The sequence below is a fragment of the Lutra lutra genome, chromosome 11 (assembly GCF_902655055.1).
Source record: "Lutra lutra chromosome 11, mLutLut1.2, whole genome shotgun sequence".
Lineage (NCBI taxonomy): Eukaryota > Metazoa > Chordata > Mammalia > Carnivora > Mustelidae > Lutra > Lutra lutra.
In genome coordinates, this window is record NC_062288.1 from 46,901,087 (window position 1) to 46,923,960 (window position 22,874).

General features: G+C 33.5%; 1 long non-coding RNA gene across 1 annotated transcript; it reads left to right on the plus strand.

Moving 5' to 3' along the window:
- Positions 1-431: 431 nt before the first annotated feature.
- LOC125081290 (uncharacterized) lies at positions 432-19,886 on the plus strand. Its single transcript, XR_007121634.1, has 3 exons — positions 432-619; positions 7,536-7,542; positions 19,873-19,886. It is a non-coding gene; the product is annotated as an uncharacterized LOC125081290 (long non-coding RNA).
- The last annotated feature ends 2,988 nt before the right edge of the window (positions 19,887-22,874 follow it).

A 22,874-nucleotide genomic window follows, 5' to 3' on the forward strand; every position in this document is an offset into this window, starting at 1 on the left:
AGGTCTGTGAATCGCCAGGTTTACACACTTCACAGCAGAGAGTGTCCTTTTTCTATTGGATGTTCTTTCCTGCTTCGTCAGAGATTAGTTGACCATATAGCTGTGGGTCCATTTCTGGGTTTTCAATTTTATTCTGTTCATCTATGTGTCTATTTTTGTGCCGGTACCACACTCTTTTGATCACTACAGCTTTGTAATATAACTTGAAGTCCAGAATTGTAATGTCTTTGGCTTTGCTTTTCTTTTTCAAGATTGTTTGGCTATTTGGGGTCTATTGTGGTTCTTTATAAATTTAGAATTATTTGTTCTAGTTCTGTGGAAAATGCCATTGGTACTTTGATAGGGGTTGCATTAAATGTGTAGATTACTTTAGTAGTATAGACATTTTAACATTGTTCTTTCAATCCATGAGCATGGAATATCTTTCCATTTCTTTATGTTGTCTTGAATTTCTTTCATCAGCATTCCATATAGTTTTCAGAGTACAAGTTTCTCACCTCTTTGTTTAGGTCTATTCCTAAATATCTTAGTATTTTTGGTACACTTATAAATGGGAGTGTTCTCTTAATTTCTCTTTCTGTTGCTTCATTATTGGGATATAGAAATGCAACAAATTTCTGTTTGATTTTGTATCTTACAACTTTACTGAATTTATCATTTTTAGCAGGCTAAAACTCTAGCAGGTGGAATCTTTCAGGATTTCTATATATAGTATCATGTCATCTGCAAATACTGAAAGTTTTACTTCTTCCCTGCCAGTTTGGATTCCTCTTATTTCTTTTCTGATTGCTGTGGCTAGGACTTCTAGTGCTATGTTGAATAGAAGTGGTGCGAGCGGGTATCCTTGTCTTGTTCCTCACCTTAAGGGAGCTCGCCGTTTTTCACCATTGAGGAGGATTTTAGCTATGTTTTCTTCATGTATGGCCATTATTATGTTGAGGTGTGTTTGCTCTAAGTGTACTTTGTTGAGGGCTTTTATCATGAATGGATGTTGCATTTTGTCAAATGCTTTTTCTGCATCTACTGAAATGATCATGTGATTCTTATCCTTTCTCTTATTGATGTGAAGTATCATGTTGATTGATTGGTGAATATTGAATCACCTTTGCATCCTGGAAATAAATCCTGCTTGATCTTGGCGAATGATTCTTTTTATGTATTTTTGAATTCTGTTTGCTAATATTTTGTTGAGAATTTTTCACCTATATTCATCAGAGATTTTGACATGCAGGTCTTCTTTTAGTGTTGTCCTTATCTGGTTTTGGTATCAGGATAATGTTGGCCTCATAGAATGAATTTAGAAGTTTTCCTTCCTATTTTATTTTTTTTGGAATAGTTTGAAAAGAATAGGTATTACTCTTCTTTGAATGTTTGGTAGAATTAGCCTGGGAAGCTATCTGCTCCTGGACATTTATTTGTTGGGAGAGTTTTGATTACTGATTCAATTTCTTCCCTGGTTATTGGTCTGTTCAAGTTTTCTATTTCTTTTTCAGTTTTGGTAGTTTCTATATTTGTAGAAATTTATCCATTTCTTCTAGGTTGTCCAGTTTGTTGGCATATAGTTTTTCATTATATTCTGTTGTAATGTTTGTATTTCTGTGATGTTTGTTACTTCTCTCTCATTTGTGATTTTATCTAATTGAGTCATTTCTCTTTTTTTCTTGATAAGTCTGGTTAGAGGTTTATCAATTTTATTGATTTTTTTTTTCAAAAAAAGAGCTCCCAGTTAATTGATCTGTTCTATTGTTGTTGCTGTTGTTGTTTTAAATTTCCTGTATCATTTATTTCTACCCTATACTATTTCCTTCCTTCTGCTGGTTTTAGTTTTTTTTTTTTTTTTTCCTTTTCTAGTTCCCTTAAGTGTAAGCTAAGATTGTTTATGTGAGATTTTTCTTACTTCTTGAGATAGGCTTGTATTGTTATAAATTTCCCTCTTAGAACTGAGTTTGCTGCATGCCAAATTTTTGGACCCTTGTGTTTTCATTTGTTTCAATGTACTTTTTAATTTCTTCCTTTATTTTCTGGTTGACCCATTTATTGTTTAGTAGCATGTTTTTTAACCTCTATCTATTAGTGGTGTTTCCAGATTTTTTCTCTTGTGGCCGATTTCTAGTTTCATAGTGTGTGGTCCAAAAAGATTCATGGTATAATTTCAGTCTTCTGGAATTTGTTAAGGCTTGTTTTATGGGCTAATATGTGATTTGTTCTGGAGAGTTTTCTATGTGAACTTGAAAATATTGTGCAGATTGGCATAGGAAATTATTTGATTATCTGATTATCTGATTATCAAACCCATTCATTTTTCAGGTGACTTCGAGATACTTCCCCTGGGCATAATGAGTATATATGTGATGAAAGCAGGGTCTCACTATTTGGGCACTTCTGCATAAAGGAAAGAGTGAAAAAATCACCAATAAGCATTCTCTCCTGACATATTACTCTTTAGAATAGATTAGCAATTTCTTCTGTCATATATCAATGGAATAATTTTTTCTATCTTTAGTTAAACAGTATAAAATTTGGTGTGCATATTTCCTGATCTTTCTCTAGACAAATATAAATGCATATCATTGCAGTTATCTTTTGCTTCATAGCAAACTACGTTAAATATAGAGGCTTAAATCAATAACCATTGGTATGTTCATTATTCTGTGGATTAACCCTTTGGTTAGAAACCAGTCTGGGATATCTCCTCTGTGCATCATCAGCTTCAGCTAGATTATCTAGATTATCATAAAGAGTCTCATTTACCTGCCTGGTTGATTGTGGGGGTTTTTGGTCTGTCCATTTTAATCCTCCTCCATATGATTTCTTATCTTCCAGGTGTCTTTTATGGGATTGTGAAAACATCTGAGGAAGGTGAAAACACAAGAAAGAGAGAGATGCAATGAGATGGCAGGTTCTGAAACCATATTACCTAAGTTTGAATTTTAGCTCTAGTGCTTACTTGATATAGTCTGAGCAAGTTATTTATCTTTTCTTATTTCAACATGAATAAAAATGAATTGATGATTACATAGTGAAAGAAACCTGTGAAATAAACAATTTGGTATATTGTTATAATTATATATTACATGTTATTATAATTATATTATTAATATGATACATAAGTGAAATATATAATTATAACCTAAATATTATATATCATAACTATTATAATAATAAATAGAAATGTAAATAAAAAGCACAGAAGAGAAGTCTAAGTAATTAGAAAATGTGACACTATAAAACTTTGGAAAGAAACTGAAGACTAAACTGTGGAATATTAAATGTAATAAAAATAGAATAAGGGAAAGTAAGAAATATAGAGGTTCAGGTTGAAAAGTACAAAGAAACCTGAATCCAAATTGGGATGTGAAAAGAAAAAAAAATACTTAAAATGGTCCAATAAATGTAAAGTTTATTTTTTCCAGAATAGGAATTTATGTCTCTGAATAAGAAAATCTGGATATAGAAAGTGTATACTTTATACCTGAAAAAAACTAATCTAGTCCACTTGAGAAATATCCCAGTAAAATTGGGCTTCAGAGAAAAAAAAAAAAAATCCCCAGCACCTCTAAGCACAAAGACTAAATCACTTAAAAGGGATAGAAAGTCAATTTGACACCAAACATTTCTACAACAACATTAAATTCAAAAGAAGAATGAAGCATTATTTATAAGATACTCAGCTGTAAACTCAGGATTTTATACCCAGACATTCTGTCATGAAATGATCAAATATGCACACACATAACTGATGAACATGTAAATTTCAAGGTATATTGTACACATGAGTAGTTTTGAGGAATCTACCAACATCAATGTGAAGATGATTGGACAATTTTAGCAAAGGACTTGTGATTATTGGATGAATTTAAAACCATGTGGATAAAGAAACCAAAGTAGGATAAAAATGAAAAGTTTTATGTTGTTGTTGACTCCCTAAAGTGAAATTGTTGAGTAAAACCTTTAACAAAATGTCTGTATATCTTCTGCAGGATGAAAATAAAGTTTTTCTAGACATATATGAATAGATAGAATAAGTTCATAGGACTTTGGATTTTTTTTATATTATTGGATTAGTATTATAAGATTATTCATTTAGATAGAATATTTGTAATTACAAAATGGTCAGAGATTTATGAAAATATTAGGTAATAGAAATATTACAGTGTTGAGTTTAAATGTCAAATAGGCTAATCGATAGATTCAGAAGTTGCTAAAAATCAACATCATGAGTGATCAACTGCCATTAAGTCTTAGAGGCCTGCAATAAAATCCTCTTCCCCATACTTTCTCAAAGTAAAAAACTGTTAAAATGAGAGAGAAGGAAAAGATAGTTTAAAAGTCTTATAAATGCTTAATAGTAAAACAATATGAAACAGCTTATAATGTTTAAGAATTGCTCCTTTTTCCCTTTTTGTGTTTTCCAATAGTTCTTTACTGACATATAAAAGAAAATAAATACAAACATATTACAAATAAAACATTAAGATAGTAATTATAGCAGATAAAATGAAACATACCAAATCATAATGGTTTTTATTTTGGGGTTTAATAAAAGTTTACTTTGCAGGCTCCTGGGTGGTTTAGTTGGTTATGTTTGACTCTTGATTTCAGCTCAGGTCATGATCTCAGAGTTGTGAGATAAAGTTCTGCTTAAGATTTTCTCTCTCCCTCTCCCTCTGTCCCCCATTTAAAAAAAAAAAAAAGAGTTTAATGATATTTTTTATTTATTTTGAACTTTCAATTCTTTTCAAAGGAACAATGTATTAACTTTGAAACAGGTTTCAAAGTCTTACAACATAGGATGTAGTCCAAAGAAAGTCAATTAGAGATTTTTAAGAGAAGGAAGGAAAGAGACAGAGAGAAAGAGAAGAAGAGACTCCTGGAATCTAAAATAAACAAAGGTGTAAATATCACCAAGAGCCTTCCTTTCTGTAATTATATACTATATTTGGCTTCAAGAGCTGAAAGCTAAGGTAATTAGAGATCTATTGTCTTACTTAATTTTTGCTTTCTCCTAAGAAAAAAAAGCAAACACTTTTGTCAATATCCTGAACTTAATCTCAAATAATTATTATTAAATGCTTGTATGAGATATAATCATGTATAATCCATACCATCAAAAAAACTTATATACAGGAAACACAGAAGTACTGCCCAATGCATGTTGCATTGACCTTTAAAGCCAGAATGATTAGTACTGAACTAAACCTCATGCCGCTGAACGATTCATTACGTCACTAAGGTAACAAAATCCTACACATTTACTTTCAAATGATTTCAGACTATGAAGAAAAAAGCTTGGGAAGACCAGATATTTTTCCTATAGTGTGTCTTTGTTAACATTGTTTTAAGTCAGTTATTGGATTATAATCTGTTTGTCACTGATTTATATTACAAGTAACTATAAAATAAACAGTTTATATCTCTTGCTTAAAATGATTGCTGCATGTTTTAAATATTACGTGTGGCCTGGCTTTGACTCCAGGTTGCCATTGACAACCCTTAGCTAATAACATACCTGCACTGTGACTTTGCTTCCACCTCTTCAAAATAGGGATCATTTATTCATTCACTCAACACATGCTTACTGAATGTGACACCTGTAGATAGGATCGGTGACACTGTGGTAATAAACTCCCTAACTCTCAGTGGCTACACACTGGAAGTACTTCCCTGTCCTGTAGATCCATTCTGGATCCTCAGTGTGTACACTCAGCATTCCAGGCTGCTGCAATCTTTTGGCAACTCCTTATGAAAATGAACTTCCAAGACCTTCACACAAGGAGGAAAAAGGAGATTGAAGAGTCAAGAATCAACAATTAAATGCAGACACCTAGAAATAGTATTTAGCATTTTTACTCACATTTCCTTGACATATGTCACGCTTAACTTCAGTGTATTAGGAAAGAACAATTCCCCCATGTGACAGAAGAATACATTGGCTTTCATATGCAGTGAAAGTGCTTACCACAATCATGGTCCAGCTGTCATATGCTGTGCTTAACTCAGCAGATAGAACAGCTCACAGGAAAGTCCAAATAACTGGATCTCATGAAACTTAAATTATAATAATGATGATGGGATAGGGCTATAGAGATAACAAATAGATAAAAAATATATATTATACCACAAAATATTAAGTGTTATAGGAAAAAAGACAGTAGCCTAAGTGGGAGAGCAAATGAAAAGTAAAATACAGCAATAATTGCTTACAAATTGTTTTCATGTGGTTGGAAGGCATGGAAAACTGTACTTATTAAGTAATATTTGAGTAGGGACCCAAAGGCAGCAAACTATAAATATTTGGAAGAGGGAATGTCAGATGTAAAGCCCATGAGTCAGTAAGGGTGTAGCTTAGCATTTCAATGAACAACTAAGAAGCCAATGTGGCTTAAAATGAGGGAGTAAAAGAATAAAAAATAAAGAGATCAGAATAGCAAGGGGAGGTGAGCTTTTGTCCAGACTTATAGTCCTTGGCAAGCATATTTCTTTTTCTTTCAGTATAATTGAGAATTTGGGCAGAAAAATGGCATTATTTGGCTTAAAATTTAAAAGGTCTACTCTTGCTGTGTGGAGTATAGATTAAGGCAGTAAGAATATAAGCTAGAATAAAAAGTATTCTAATAATTCAAGTAAGAAGTGATGATGACTATTGTAAAAGTGTAAGGTGGAAGTGAGTGGAGAGCAGTAAATTAATTCTGAATATTTAGACATATAGACATAGACAAAAAAGTTCTAAATTTGTCTTTTAATGCAAGGGGTTATCACCGAAAAATTTTAAGTAAGAGGAGCATACCCTCTTCAATGAGTTATTAAAAATTCACTCTAGAAAAAAAAATGGAAATTTGAAATGTGAAAAATGCAATCTGAAAGTTAACTATTATATTTAGTGTTGAGCTAAATTAATGACAATATGTTTGAAAAAGAGAAGAAAGATTTGAAAAATATTTAAAAGTTAAGAGAAATTTGATTTGATAAATTGATGAAGAAGAAAGATGAAGAGTCTTAGATAACTTCCAGATTTCTAATAAATGTGTCTTGTTCAATAATAATTTGACTGACATATAAAAATACATTCTAGAAAACCAAAAATTTAGAAAGGAATAGATAAATTCTCTTTTTGATTGACTTTGAAAGAGCTTGGAGAATGGATAGGATGTTGTTGGGGGTATAAGTTTAAAGTTCAGGAAAGAAGATGTGGTTTTGGTTATGGAATTAAAAGAGATCAGCATGAAAGTGGTGGCTGAACCCAGTTTGTTTGTTTGTTTATTATTTGCCTAGTAATTTCTCTAGTACACATAGAATGAGAATAAAATAGTGTCAGGGAGTGCACCACTGATAAATCTTTGCTAAGATAGGCTATCCCATGTCAACTTGAGCATTACTTATTGATTAACCTAACATTATTTTAAGAAAAGAGTTTCAGTTCTTCTAGGCACTAGGGAAGTTACATGATTGATAATTGAATATTCTAGCTAATTTAGGAATAAATGATCAGGGGAAATGTGTTAATGTGCTAGTGCTTCATTGAGGAAAAAACAGAGTATTAGTGTAGTACAAAATTTAGGTGAATAGTGAACCATCCTGGAAAGGAATGAGTAGGTCTTATTCAAGACATGTTAAACAATTTGAGAATGTCTCTCAATAAGAAATATTTTTGTGTAATATTAATAGGAAATTTATCTCTGTAAGAACTATTAATTATATTCTCCTATTTCTCAAGACTCTTCTTTGTCATTGATAAACTTAATCCATGCATTTAAAATTAGATGTGTATTTTCTTGTTGGTTGGGATAGGAGGATGGATATCCCATTTACTGCACAATAATACTAGATACACAGGATATCACTACTGTAAGAACAGCTCTTTGGACTTGAGTAATACAGAAACAAACAAAGGAAGTGTAATTTTAGCTCTTAAAGTAATTTTTTGCTTTTTATTGAACAGGGTCACTTTTAGAAATGGAAACGTGTAGATGAGTTTATAAGAATGTTGGGTAGTCAAAGGGTGGAGTGTGTTGGACCAGTTTCTCTCTCCCTCTTTTTCTCACTCACTCATACACACACCCACACTCACATCCACACACACCCCAGCCCCTTAGACAGAAACACTCCAAACCAATTAGAATATTGGTTCATTCAGAGAGCAGGACATGCTATGAGTTAAGCCAGCGAGACAGCTTTTACCATAATTAAAGCAATGATGCAAAGAAAAATAAATAGGTGCCCTTCAGGCTGAGGTCAGTCTTCACACATGCAGTGTTCTCACCAAGTTATTTGTTCTATTAGCTCATTGTTGTAGTTTCTGCTGACTAAACTTCCAGATGTCCCTTGGGCTTTGACCATTTTTCTTTAGCTTGGAGTTCAGTTGGCTTGTGAGCTACCAATATCCCCCTAATAGGTTCCTTTTCCTTAGTTAGTGTTACTTTCAGATACTTCACTGAAATTGAGCCTCACTGGTGAAATATGTAGCTAAACATTCGAGTTATTTGATGCTCTATTATAAATTAAAATTATGCCTAATCTCATGTTAAAATAAATATTAAAATAATATTAAATAAATTAAATATTAAATTAAATATTAAATTAAATTAAATATTAAAACATATTAAAAGAGGTACATTCTTTTTTTAAATTTTATTTATTTATTTGACAGACAGAAATCACAAGTAGGCAGAGAGGCAGGCAGAGAGAGAGGAGGAAGCAGACTCCCTGCTGAGCAGAGAGCCCGACGTGGGGTTGGATCCCAGGACCCTGGGATCATGACCCGAGCCGAAAGGCAGAGGCTTTAACCCACTGAGCCACCCAGGAGCCCCAAAGAGGTACATTCTTAAAGATTAAAGTCCACAACATTTCCTTATGCTAAATTTGCTTAAAGGGAGAAAAAGAGGTATCCTTACTTTCTTCAATCTGAATATAGTTGGTTTGTATTTGCTATTTCTGAAACTAAATAGGTAGTAAGTAATGAAGAAAATGGGCCAGCCACTACCATTCAGTTCTAAATAAGTCATGCTTTCAAAACTTGTATCCTGATATTTACGGTTATTTTGCTGTTCTCTATGAAGATCAGCTTTATTTGGAATCAGGTGCATAGCTGAGGTTCTGATTGCTTAGGAGCATCAGAGGTTCCTTGACTATTTACAAAAGTCTCAGAATGTTTACCCTGGATTGCTGAGCAGATTTGGTAAAGAGAATGTATCTCAATTTAAATTATTTCCTAGAGACCTTCCTGAACTTTCCCTTTGGACAAGGACCATTTTTCACCTGTTTTTTGAACTATAAAAAATTTAATTGGTATTTTATTAGCTATCATTCATAACAACTGACTTTAAATATTAAGAATTCTTTGTGAAGACTAGTTATTCATCTAGTTTCCTGATGGGTCTCAGATTTATAAACTCCAAAAGTGTTTCTATATCTTTAGAGAAAAAAAAAATATTTTTTGTTTAGTTGCCTAAGAAAGCAATTTCTACCTGTCACTGAGTTGAAAACTTTTACTTCCTGGGGTGGATTTTTGGGGATGGGGATAGATTTTGCTGTTTTCACTTAGAAGTAGCATTTTATTCATAATAGCGTGAAAAGATTACATTTTGTCTTCAAGAACAATATACGACTATACTTATTGGAGAACATTTTTTTTTAAAAGATTTTATTTATTTACTTGACAAACAGAGATCACAAGTAGGTAGAGAGGCAGGCAGAGAGAGAGAGAGGAGGAAGCAGGCTCCCCACAGAGCAGAGAGCCCGATGTGGGGCTCCATCCCAGGACCCTGGGATCATGACCTGAGTTGAAGGCAGAGGCTTTAACCCACTGAGCCACCCAGGTGCCCCTGGAGAACATTTTTTAATAGACTTATTCCACAGCTTTGGTGGTCACATCAGAAAACTGGTAAGGGCACCTAGGTGGTTCAGTCAGTTAAGTGTCTGCCTTCAGCTCGGGTCATGATTTTAGGGTCCTGGAATGGAGTATTGCATCAGGCTCCCTGATCAGTGGGGAGTCTGTTCTCCCTCTCCCTCTGCCCCTCCCCTCTGACATGCTCTCCCTTGCAGTTTCTCTCTCTTTTAAATTAAATAAATAAAATCTTAAGAAAAGAAAGCTGCTAATATCATATTTGCAAGTGAAGATGACTTTTCATTTACTCATTATTAAAAAATAAAGCTTGTTGGGGCACTGGGTGACTCAGTTAAGTGTCTGCTTTCAGCTCAGGTCGTGATCTTAGGGTACTGGGATTGAACCCCACATTGGGCTCCCTGCTCAGTGGAAGTCTGTTTCTCCCTCTCCCCTTGCTTGTGCTCTCTCTATCAAATAAATAAAATCAAGCTTTCTATAAAGCATCCATAGATTTGTATTTATTTGGAGAAAGTAATTCATCTTAAGTGGAAAATAACTAATATATACAAAATCTTTGTTGTGATGCTCTGTTCTCAGTTTGGGTGATCTGGAGAATTTTAGCAAGTCTCTGAGAGCAAGAAGGGCTATACATAGAGTTGAGTTTTGAGTGACACCATTTTTACTGATGATTAAAAATAAATTTTAAAAATAGTCCAGCTTTATTATATTCTTTTCTTTATTCTTTTCTTTAAATTCAGTTAGGCAACATATATATAGTATATTATTTGTTTCAGATATAGAGCTCAATAATTCATCAGTTGCATGTAACATCTAGTGTTCATCACATCACATGCCCTCCTTAATGCCCACCACCCAATTATCCCATCTCCCCACTCACCTCCCCTCCAGCATTCCTCAGTTTGTTTCCTAATGTTGAGAGTCTCTCATGGTTTGTCTCCCTCTCTGATGACTTCCCATTCTGTTTCCCTTCCTTCCCCTATGATCCTCTGCATTGTTTCTTATATTCCACATATGAGTGAAACCATATGATAATTGTCTTTCTCTGATTGACTTATTTTGCTCTGTGTAATACCCTTCAATTCCATCCATGTTGATGTAAATGGTAAATATTCATCATTTCTGATGGCTGAGTAATAGTCCATTGTATACATATATACCACATTTTCTTTATCCATTCATCTGTTGATGGACATCTCAGTGTTTTCTGCAATTTGACTATTTTGGACATTGCTGTTATAAGCCTCTTCATTTTACTACATCTGTACTTTTTAGGTAAATATCCAGTAGTGCAATTGTTGAGTCATGGGGTAGCTCTCTTTTCAACTTTTTAGGAACCTCCATACTCTTTTCCAGAGTGGCTGCAGCACCTTGCCTTTCCCAACAGTGTAAGGAGGTTCCCCTTTCTCAGTATCCTCACCAACGTCTGCTGCTTTCTGACTTGTTAATTTTAGCCATTCTGACTAGGGTGAGGTGGTATCTTGTTGTTCTGACTTCTATTTCCTTGATGCCAAGGGATATGGAGCATTTTTTCATGTCTGTTGGCCATTTGTATGTCTTCCTTGGAGAAATGTCTGTTCATATTCTCTCCCCATTTCTTGACTGGATTATTTGTTTTTGATAAGTTCGTTATAGATCTTGGGTCCTAGTCCTTTGTCTGATATGTCATTTGCAAATATCTTCTCCCATTCTGTAGGTTGCCTTTTAATTTTCTTGACTGTTTCCTTTGCTGTGGAGAAGCTTTTTACCTTGATGAACTCGCAATATTTTATTTTTGCCTTTGTTTCCCTTGTCTTTAGAGATATGTGCCAATTGAGAGGATCATATGGTTCTTGTCCTTTAAAAAAAAAAAAAGTTAATGTGACATCTCACGTTGATTGATTTGCAAATGTTGAACCATCCTTGCAGCCCAGGAATAAATCCCACTTGATAGTGGTGAATAATCCTTTTAATGTACTGTTGGATCCTATTGACGAGCATCTTGGTGAAAATTTTGGCAACCATGTTCACCAGGGATATTGGTCTGTAATTCTCCTTTTTGGTGGGGTCTTTGTCTGGTTTTCAGGTCAAGGTAATCCTGGCCTCATAGAATGAGTTTCAAAATTTCCCTTCCCTTTCTATTTTTTAAAACAGCTTCAGAAGAATAGGTATTAGTTCTTTAAATGTTTGGTAGAATTCCCCTGGGAAGCCATCTGGCCCTAGACTCTTGTTTGTTGGAAGATTTTTGATTAATGTTTCAATTTCCTTGTGGTTATGGGTCTGTTTCTTTCTATATCTTCCTATTTCAGTTTTGGTAGTTTATACATTTCTAGGAATGCATTTATTTATCCCAGGTTACCTAATTTGTTGGCATATTTTTTACTCATAATATATTCTTAAGATTGTATTTTCTTGGTATTGGTCATGGTTTCTCCTCTTTCATTCATGATTTTATTAATTTGGGTCCTTTCTCTTTTCTTTTTGATAAGCTGGCTAAGGGTTTATCAATCTTCTTAATTCTTTCAAAGAACCAGCTTCTAGTTTCATTGATCTGTTTTATTGTTCTTTTGGTTACTGTTTCATTGATTTATGCTCAAATTTTTATTATTTCTCTTCTCCTGCCTGATTTAGGCTTTATTTGTTGTTCTTTCCCTAGCTCCTTTAGTTGTAAGGTTAGCTTGTGTATTTCAGGTTTTTATAATTTTTTTGAGAAAGATTTGTATTGCTATGAACATCCCACCTTTTAGGACCACCTTTGCAGCATCCCAAAAGGTTTTCAACAGTTGTGTTTTCATTTTCATTTGTTTCTAGGAATTTTAAAAATTCTTCTTTAATCTCCTGGTTGAACCATTCGTTCTTTAGTAGGATGCCCTTTAACTTCCAAGTATTTGAATTCCTTCCAAATTTCTTCTTTTGATTAAGTTCAAATTTCAAAGCATTGAAGTCTGAAAATATGTAGGGAATTATCCCAGTCTTTTGGTACCAGTTGAGACCTGACTTGAGACCCAGTATATGGTCTATTCTAGAGAATGTTCCTTGTGCCTTTGAGAAGAATGTATATTCTGTTGCTTTAGGATAGAATGTTTTATAGTTATCTGTGAAGTCCATCTGGTCCAGTGTGTCATTTAAGCCACGTTTCCTTGTTGATCTTCTGCTTAGATGATCTGTCCCTTGTTGTGAGTGGGGGTTTAAGTCTGCTACTATTATTGTATTATTATCAGTGTGTTTCTTTAATTTTGTTATTAATTGGTTTATATAATTGGCTGCTCCCAAGTTGGAAGCATAAATATTTATAATTTTTAGGTCTTTTTGATGAAAAGACCCTTTAAGTATGATATAGTGTCTCTCTTCATCCCTTACTAAAGTCTTTGGTTTAAAATCTCGTTTGTCTTATGTAAGGATGGCTACTCAAGCTTTCTGTTGATGTCCATTAACATGAGAAATGGTTTTCCACCCCTTAAGTTTCAAATGGAAGTGTCTTTGGGTCTAAAATGAGTCTCTTATAGGTAGCATATGAATGGATCTTGCTTTTTTATCCATCTAATACCCTGTATCTTTTGACTGGAGAATTTAGCTCATTTAAATTCTGAGTAACTATTGAAATATATGAATTTAGTGCCATTGTATTACCTGTACAGTCCTTGTTTCTGTGGATTTTCTCTGTTTTCTTCTTGTCTCTGTTGTTTTGGGTTCTCTCTTTGCGTATATGATCCCCTTTCATATTTCTTGCAGCACTGTTTTAGTGAACATAAATCCTTCCAGTTTCTGTTTGTCCTGAAACCCCTTCTGTTCTGAATGACAGCCTTGCTGGATAACATGCTCTTGGCTGCATGTTTTTCTAATTTTGTATCATGAATATATCATGCCAGTCCTTTCTGGCCTGCCAGGTCTCTGTGGATAGGTCTGCTGTCAGTCTAATGTTCTTACTGTTGTATGCTAAAGACCTCTTGTCTTGAGCTGCTTTCAGGATTTTCTCTTTATCTAAAATTTGCAAGTTCTATTCTATGTCAGGGTATTGATCTACTTTTATTGATTTTGAGGGGGGGCTTTCTGGACTTACGGGACTTAAATGCCTGTCTCCTTTCCCAGATTAGGGAAATTCTTAGCTATTACTTGCTCAAATGTACCTTCTGTTCCTCTTTTTTTCTTCCACTGGGACCCCAATAATTCTAATATTGTTTTTGCTTTATAGTATTGTTGATTTCCCAAAGACTCCCCTCATGGTCTATTAGTTGTTTTTCTCTCTTTTCCTCAGCTTCCTTCCTTTCCATCATTTTGTCTTCTGTTTCACTGACTCTTCTGCCTCATTTACTCTAGCTCTTAGAGCATCCATTTTAGACAGCATCTCAGTTAAAACATTTTAATTTTGTCCTAATTAGATTTTGGTTCTGCACTAAGAGATTCTCTAGTTTCTTTTATGCTTCTTTCAAGCCCAGCTAGTAACTTTATAATCTTTATTCTGAATTCAATTTCTGACATTTTCCTTATATCCATAACAATTAGATCTATGGCAGAAAGCATTATCTCTGGTTCTTTCTTTTGCTGTGAATTTTTCCTTCTAGTGATTTTTTTTTTCAGAGAATAAATGAAGGAGAGAACAGAATAAAAAATATCAACCACAACTTTGGTGGAATATACACTAGAAAAATCTGAAGAGGTCAGAAACCAGAAAAGAGAAGGAAAAAAAAAAAGAGAAAAAAGAGAGAATATGCTCTCACAAGTGAAGAAAACAGGATGATCCACCTTATCCTGGGTGTATTATGGTAAAGAAAGAAAAAACATATATACATATAAATCAAGAATATATATATTGTATATATTGTGTATATATATATATACACAATATAAGCATAAAAATGAAAATTTGAAAAAGACTTAAAAACAAAGTTGATCAAATAAGAAATTAGTCAAGAAGAAAAAAAAGGGAAAAGAAAAAACATTTTAAACTGAAAGACTAAAGACTCATGAGAAAAACAAAACAAAACAAAACAAAACAAAAAAACCTTCTAATTTTATATACTATTTTCCCCCAGCACAAGAATTTTTCAGTTCTGAGTGATTCATAAACTTGGTATTCGACTAGTGTTCCTGCTGGTCCTCTGGGGGAGGGGACTGTTGCACTGAATCTCAGGTGTCTGCCTGGGTAGAGTTGCACTACCCCTTGCCAGGGGGCCAGACTCAGTGTTAACTGCTTCAGGTTGCTCTGTGTGGCTTTATTTTTCCCTGAACACTTCGAGCTGCTTGCAAAAAGTCGTTGATTTTCTATTTGTAGAATTACAGCAATTATTTTCTTAGATCTCAGGTTGAATTCATAGATGTTCAGAATGATTTGATAGATATCTAGCTGAATTCAGGGGCCAATTGGCACATGGGTCCCCTACTCTTCCACCATTATCCCTCCTCCCTCCAGCCTAGCTTTCATTACATTCTTAACTCAAAACTTATTTTTTTAAACAAAAGTGTCACTTAACATATAATTAAGTATAAAAAAATGCAAAACATACAATTAACTATAATCTCTGAAAGGAACTAAAATCAGTCCTCAAATGTTCGTAAAATTTGCTTCTCAAAAATATAAGTTTTACAACAGCCAAGACACTGTTTAAATCAAGGTAGCTAGCTGCCACATAAATCAAACTCTAAAATATTAGTAGCTTACCTGAGATGATGTTTGATATGGGCGGCAGGTCCTCCTCCTTCTTGTAATCATGCCATCTGAAACCCATGGCCTCTTCAGCTATAGAGGAGCCTGGAGAATAAAGCACAACAGTTTTCAATTGACTTTAGCCCAGAAATGACACACATTCCTTCTGCTCACTCTTCATTGGTCAGAGAATATACTCATACTCCTCCAAACTAACTCTAAGATTGTGGGAAAATACAAAAAGAAAAAAAAAAGGCACATATAATTTTTATGAGGATATCAATATTAAGAAAATCTGTCCCTTTCTCCACCAAAGCAGTACCATTGATTGGAAAATTTTCATCAAAAAATGATTTGGTACTTAACTTGATAAATGAAACTAAATAATTTTCAATTATTAGGGCAAACAAGAAAGAGATGAAAATACTGAATTCAAATTTGTAGTTTTATCTTCATCAGCCTAGAAGAGCAACTTGTCAGTGCTCAAAGTTAGCATAGGAGTTATTATATAAATACAATTACATTATAAAGCTTAGCTCTTTTAGAACGTGACATGGTACCCAATCAATTCCAGCCATTCTGAAATAAGATGGTAAGATTGGAAAACTAAAAGAAAAGCTTTCAAAAAATTATTTATTTTTCTCCCCCCCCTTAAAATAATTGTGTTTTTTTGGGAGGAAGATATTAGGACTATGCAAAGGCATTGTAACTCAGGCCAAGAATAATGATTTACCCAAAGTGGGAATTCCATGCTATTTGAAAATTTTAGTTAATTTTAAAGATATTGTAGGGACACAGTCCTTTTTAATTACCTCCAGGTTCTCCAACTCCTTTTTGTACAGGAGAGATAAGGCAAATAAATATGTAGGAAACTTAGTTTTCTCAAAGGGAGGGAGAAGATAACTAACATCCATTGAAGTCTTATATACTGGGCACAAAACATAAATCTTCTTGCATAAACTTCACAAAAAGTACTGTTATTTTATATATACATATATATTATTATATATTATATATATTACATATATATAAAAGATTATTTATTTATTTGACAGACAGAGATCACAAGTAGGCAGAGAGGCAGGCAGAGAGAGAGGAAGGGAGAGAGGAAGGGAAGCAGGCTCCCTGCTGAGCAGAGAGCCCAAAACAGGGCTAGATCCCAGGATCCTAGGATCATGACCTGAGCCAAAGGCAGAGGCTTTAACCCACTGAGCCACCCAGGTGCCCCTATTTTTTTTAAATAAATGAGGAAATTGGATCATTTACTTAATAAGCAAAAGAGCTTGAATTTTAATCCCAATCTGGCTTCCAAATACCTGTTCTTTCTTCTATCTTAAACCAGAAGTCTATAATTTTTTTCATAACACATCCATACTATTTAAAATAAATAACCAAGAATATTCAATATATATGAAGTTCTATATTTGTATATATTTTCTCCAGTGCACTATGCACATTATAAGATAAACACACAAAAAATTCTTGAATAGGTAAGGAACAGAAAGATAGAAGTAGAGGTTCTAACATTTTCTTTTCTATATGTCAATAGAATATCTTGTGCATTTCTCTAAAAAGACATTGTGGGAACAGATTCCTTTTTAAACCTTTTATTTTGAAATAATTATAAACTCATAAGAAGTTGCAAAAACAATAGTAGAGAAAGTCCATGTACCCTTCTTTCTTCTTCAGCGGTAATACCTTTCATAGAAAAATGAAGAAGTGATATTGACACACTACAATTAACTAGACTATAGATTTCACTCAGATATCATCCCTCCAAATACAGATTTTTATGAGCAATATGATCTTGCCATTTAGAAAAATAAGAAAATAATCTATGATACATTTGGAATGTATTTTTGTAATTCACTAAGCTCTTATAATATATAATTAGCAAACAACTGAAAGTTAAAGCACTTCCAGGATGTCAGGATGTCAGAGTGTCTAAGAGCACATGCTCAGCCTTAGTATGAAAACCAGTGTCAACATTTATTCTGTGCCTCAGTTTATTCATCTTTATAATGGAGCTAATAAGATTATCAACTTCATAGGATATTAGCTATTATTAGAAGTAGAATTCTCCAAGTTATGGAGAAAGAGATATACTCAGAGAGTTCAATCCAATTATTTGAAATCCAGTTACCAATTAAATGCAAAGCTGTATTTATATTCAGTGGCTTCCAACAGTGTGCTGGTTCTCCCATGGTATGTGTCTCCTTCCCAGGCAAAGAGGAGGAATGGAATAGAAAGTACTACAGCATAACTCTCATTTGGCACTGTTCTCAGTATTTGTAGACTTTGATTCATAGTTTATTGCTTACTTTTGTTAATTATCCCTATCAAAAACCTCAGCATATCTCCAAATATTCAAACATCAGTTTAGCCAATTGTTAATAAAATACGTTATTGTACATAGTATCCTACTGGTCTAAAAGTCATACATATAAAGTAACCAGCAGAACATATTAATTTCTGAGACTAATCATTTCCTGAAAAACCTGGTTTTCCCTTTGAGTAAAAGATTCCTAACTGTAGTTGTCATTTATATTTTCATTTAATTCTTTTTAAAAAATTTAATCTTACAAAGACTGTCTGCCGTCTTCAGCAACACCAGTGAACCACACATACAAATAAACAAGCAAACAGTTCATTGTTATTTATCTATGGTGTTGCCTGAGGCTGCTAGGAGAATAGTAGATAGTTCTAAGCTAAAGACAAATTAGTTGCCTCAGATCAATATGTAAACCAGGACATTCAGTATCAATTTTTCTTGTACAAACTTACTCAACCCCAAGTTTTAAGAAAACATCCATGTTAAACATAGACCTGTTCCGTTTAAAACCACAGTATGAAACTACAGCCAATTTCAGTTCAAAATCACATTGAACAGTTTTTCCAGTCATATGGGAAATTTTTATTTAATTTTCTAACATTTTGTCAAAGTAATCTTCACATGGATTTTGGTAAATGTAAACATTAACTGTTGCTATTATCCTAGTTTTATTTTTAAAGAATTATATTTACTATACCTACAAATAGTTCACACGAAGCAAGAAACCTAATATTTATACTTTACGGTAAATATTATGAATATCTCTCTCAAGGAAAGAAACTGTTTAGATAATCTGCTTTTCACAGAAAGTCTTGCTTCTAAATCTTGGAGAATATAGTTTTTCATTTTAACTTTTTTCATTTTAGAGATAGCTTTCACTGTCAAAGTAAAATAGTGCCTTTTAGCTATAGTTAAGAAACTTTTTTTTTTTTTTGCAAAGGGGGGAAATTATGGAAGCTGTAAATAAGTAATGATTGCCAAAGATCAGAGGAATTTTACATAAGACCAAAGCAATTTAATCAGATGCTTTGATACAAGTTTGTAAATAATTCAGCATAATGATAATAATGGCATCTTGAGAATTCCTAGCAACTGAATTGCCCTTAAAGGTATTAGGAGATGGTTAGAAATGGAATAGTTTTAAGTCATGAGTTAATTTTTGATTTTCTTTTCCAATGTGCAGGTGAAGTGTACTCTTTTAAATAGTTGCTACCCCATCTCTTTAGTGTAAATACAAAAAATATTAATATACTGGTCCTCTGTGTAGTAGAATCCACTTAGCCTGAAGCAGAATAGCTGGTTATTTCCCTAAGACTCAAGAATTAAAAATCAGTAGGATTTTTAAAAATTTCTACTTCACACACATTGTCTCTCATCTCCTTAGAAATATGCAGCACAAAAAGGCCTGATTCTTAGACCGGAATAAACCAATCCCTGCTCAGTGATTCAGTTTTGCCAGTCTTCCAACTAGTTTAATCTTTGGCAGGTTAATTTTTTTCTTTTCCAGGAGCTTAGATTTCCTCACTGGTAAAATAAAGAAATTGGACTCTGTGATCTCAATGATCTCCTCTAATTCTGAAATCCTCCAAGCATATTGCTTTCTAAATAATTTCTAAAAGAGAAGGGCCTTCATTACCAGCCTCTTCCTATTTGTCCAGCCAGCCAGAGAATTACTGACAGTTCTGTAGACCCCAGGCTACTTCATAAAACCATGCTGATTCTTGTGTAAATGGAAAATCCTTCTGCTTTCCTTCATAAAGGAAACATCTTCGCATCCTTCAACACCTCATTCAATTACCTTCCCTCTGAAAAATCTTATTCCAGCCTTCCAGAGATTGCTATTTCCTCCCGTAAACCATCACTTTTACTGGTGTATTTCTCTATTTTCACACCAGTCATTCCAGATGTTCATATTCTTCTAATAACAATGGCCCCAAATAAATTACTTTAATAAGTTTCTTTGAAGATAAGCATCATGTTTTGTCTTTGTCTTTTCAGCAAACGATGGGTTACACATTACGAATACTCAATAAATTCCTGGTAGATGAAAGACAAGTAGGTAGTTAGTAGGGCAAGAACATATTAATGTAAAAAAAGACTGGGAACTTTGAGATAATGTTATCAGTTATCAGTTCTATTATTTATTTTGTATACTTACATACGCCACTTCAACTTTCTGAGCCCTCCTGTCAAGTATCACAAATAATCCAAACATTGACTATCTTATTGGATTGGTTTCATGATTATAATATTGAAGTTAAATTACCCAAGTAGATTTGTTATTAATAAATTATATGTATAAATATATATGTGTGTGTGTGTATATACATATGTACATATGTACTGTACATGTGTACATATGTACTGTACATGTATATATACACACACACACACGTACATATGTAAACTACTTTAAAACTGCAAGCAGACATTTAATTGTAAGGGATCATTATTACATTTGGTCAGACACCACAGTCTAATATAAAGTTGCTCTTGATCTATCAGTTATAGATTTTTTTCTTAATCACCAAAAATATACATTTTGATGGGAAAGTCAGATTCAAAGTTCCAGCTCACAGAGGAGTTAATAGTAACTAAAAATTCAAAATAGTTTTCTAAATATCAAGATGTCCTCTAGAATGTACTTTCCAGCTGGGTCAGTTAACATTGTTCTTTTCTTTATTAAGATACCATCTTCTTCACAATATGAAACTGAGCTTTTGAAAATTCTGATTTTACATCACTAATGAGCCATATGCCAGTGACTTTTCAGTTTTCTTTTTTTAACTTTATTTCACATATTTAACTACAAAAATATATTTTCTATGAGAAAGTGATATTTCTCCTTATTGTTATAAAAAGCTGAAGAATGGAAAACTTGAACATGGTTTGTTCAGTCATCTCACACTGGTCAGTGGAGGATACACAACTCCTTCTTGTTAACAGCAAGCAGCACAAATGATTAGAATGCCAATGCCCAGGAAGGTCCAGCCAAAAGATATCTCACCTTAGGGTGCAAGACTCACTGTGATGACTAACCATGCAATGTGTTTGTGGTTAAAATAGCACTACTAAAACCCTGCCAATGTGAGCTTTCCACTTTTTCATATCAAATTAAAATTGAAACAGTGAATATAGATATGATGAAATGAACCAGGTCATTGTGGCACAGATGATATTTACTGAGCACCATTTTCAAGGTAATATTAATAATCTAAATAAGAGCAACTAGGGAGCTGACATAAATCCATATTTTCTCATTGAGAAAACAAATATATACCATCAGAGGTAACACTTTTCTTCACTCAAATGCTGGATATTATGTGAATTTTAGAAAAGATTTATGGATGTGCTCACTTTATATCTATGAGAAAAACCATTTTCATAATGCTGTACAAAATCAAAGTGCAAAAAAAACCACTTGCCTGTTACAAAGTATAGATATGCAGATAAATATGGGTATAGACATAAATATAGCTACAGAATTATATGTGGACATAGATATACATCTAGATGTCTATTACTGATATCCAGTACACAACTTCAGAAATAGTATCAAACTCCATACTCCATCTCTTCTAACACTTTATGGATTCACTAACAGCATGTGACTTTCCAACAGGGCCTCCTTATTCACCCTCGACCCTCTGTTTTCACTTCAGTGGCACTCATCTGTTCCCATATAGACAACACTCTTTATGATACATTTTGGATATTCGTTTTCTCTAGTATTGTTAAACTAATGATGGTTTACAACCAAGAACCGTGTCTGCTCTTGACTCTGTCTGAAAGCCCACTCAACATTTATTTTCTTCTCATTGAAAACTTTTATGGATGATGTAGATTTTCTAAATGCCTGGACTTCTAAAAGTAGCTGTTGCCTGGCTGTTTTACTCACTACATAAGAAATATCATATCTAAGAGAAAATCACTTTATTTATTTCTATTTCACTGAAGTGTTACAAGTTCTAAATTATAACTATAAGATGCTTCAAGTTATTTTTCATCATGTCCCAGTATTTCAGTGATGATCTGAGAAAACTCTAGATTACTTATACTTAATATACCTAAGGACATATTCATGATTATTCTCATTTAATAATCAAATATTTTACCAACAACACCATCTATTCTAAATATTTCAATGGAATAAAAAGCAGAATAGTTATGGTACAACAAATGCAAAACAGTAAATGGATAGAGTTATGTATTTAACTTTAAACTTTTTCAGCAGATTCATCTTCCAAGTTAGGATATGATTAGGTTAAAATTAAGCCTAATTACTCCCTTGGAAAGGAAAATGACATGATAAAGGACAACTAATGAAATATACTCCACATGTATTTTCAAAAACCTTATTTTTCCCAAAAGATATGGGCATGTACACACGGGGTAACACATCAGGACTAAGAGCAAGTAAGCATATAAATCAAACCCATTTCAATTATATGTATATAGTCTACAAATTAAGATCCAGTAGCATTTGGTAGTTAGTCAAGGGAGGGTAGTGAGCATTTCAGTTCCTCCTTTGATGGTTCCCTTCATGTGGAGTGAATTCTCCTTGTTAAATTTCCCAGGTGCTGCTCAATCTCCTCATTTCCATTTCTGCAGGGGAGGATGACTGACTTCATATGATTGGCTAATTTGGAACAGTGACAAACATGATTAGCTTCACCCCTTCTTTGCTCTTTACAAGGTGGATGCACATTCTACTTGACTCTTCTGTGTCATAAATCATGGGGGCCATCTCTGTTCCTTGGTGGAGAGTCTTTCGAAGTTCTGGGGTTTAGAATTAGAAAGCTCAGTTGCTTGTAGATAAAACATACCTCTCCCAGAGTCTTAGTACTTCATCTTATCTGCCTTATATAATTTGTCTTCATTTTTTTCCAGGTAGTTCAGAATTCAGATGTAAAGATGAAGGGAAAGAATTTTTGAATTTTCAGATTCCCCAAATTGAAATGTATGCTTTTATTTACTTTTTTAGGCAGCTTTTTTGCACTAGGGCATGAATTTAAAAAATCATTGAATGAAAAGACTGATTTAACTCAAAACTGTGTATATATATATATTTTTAGACA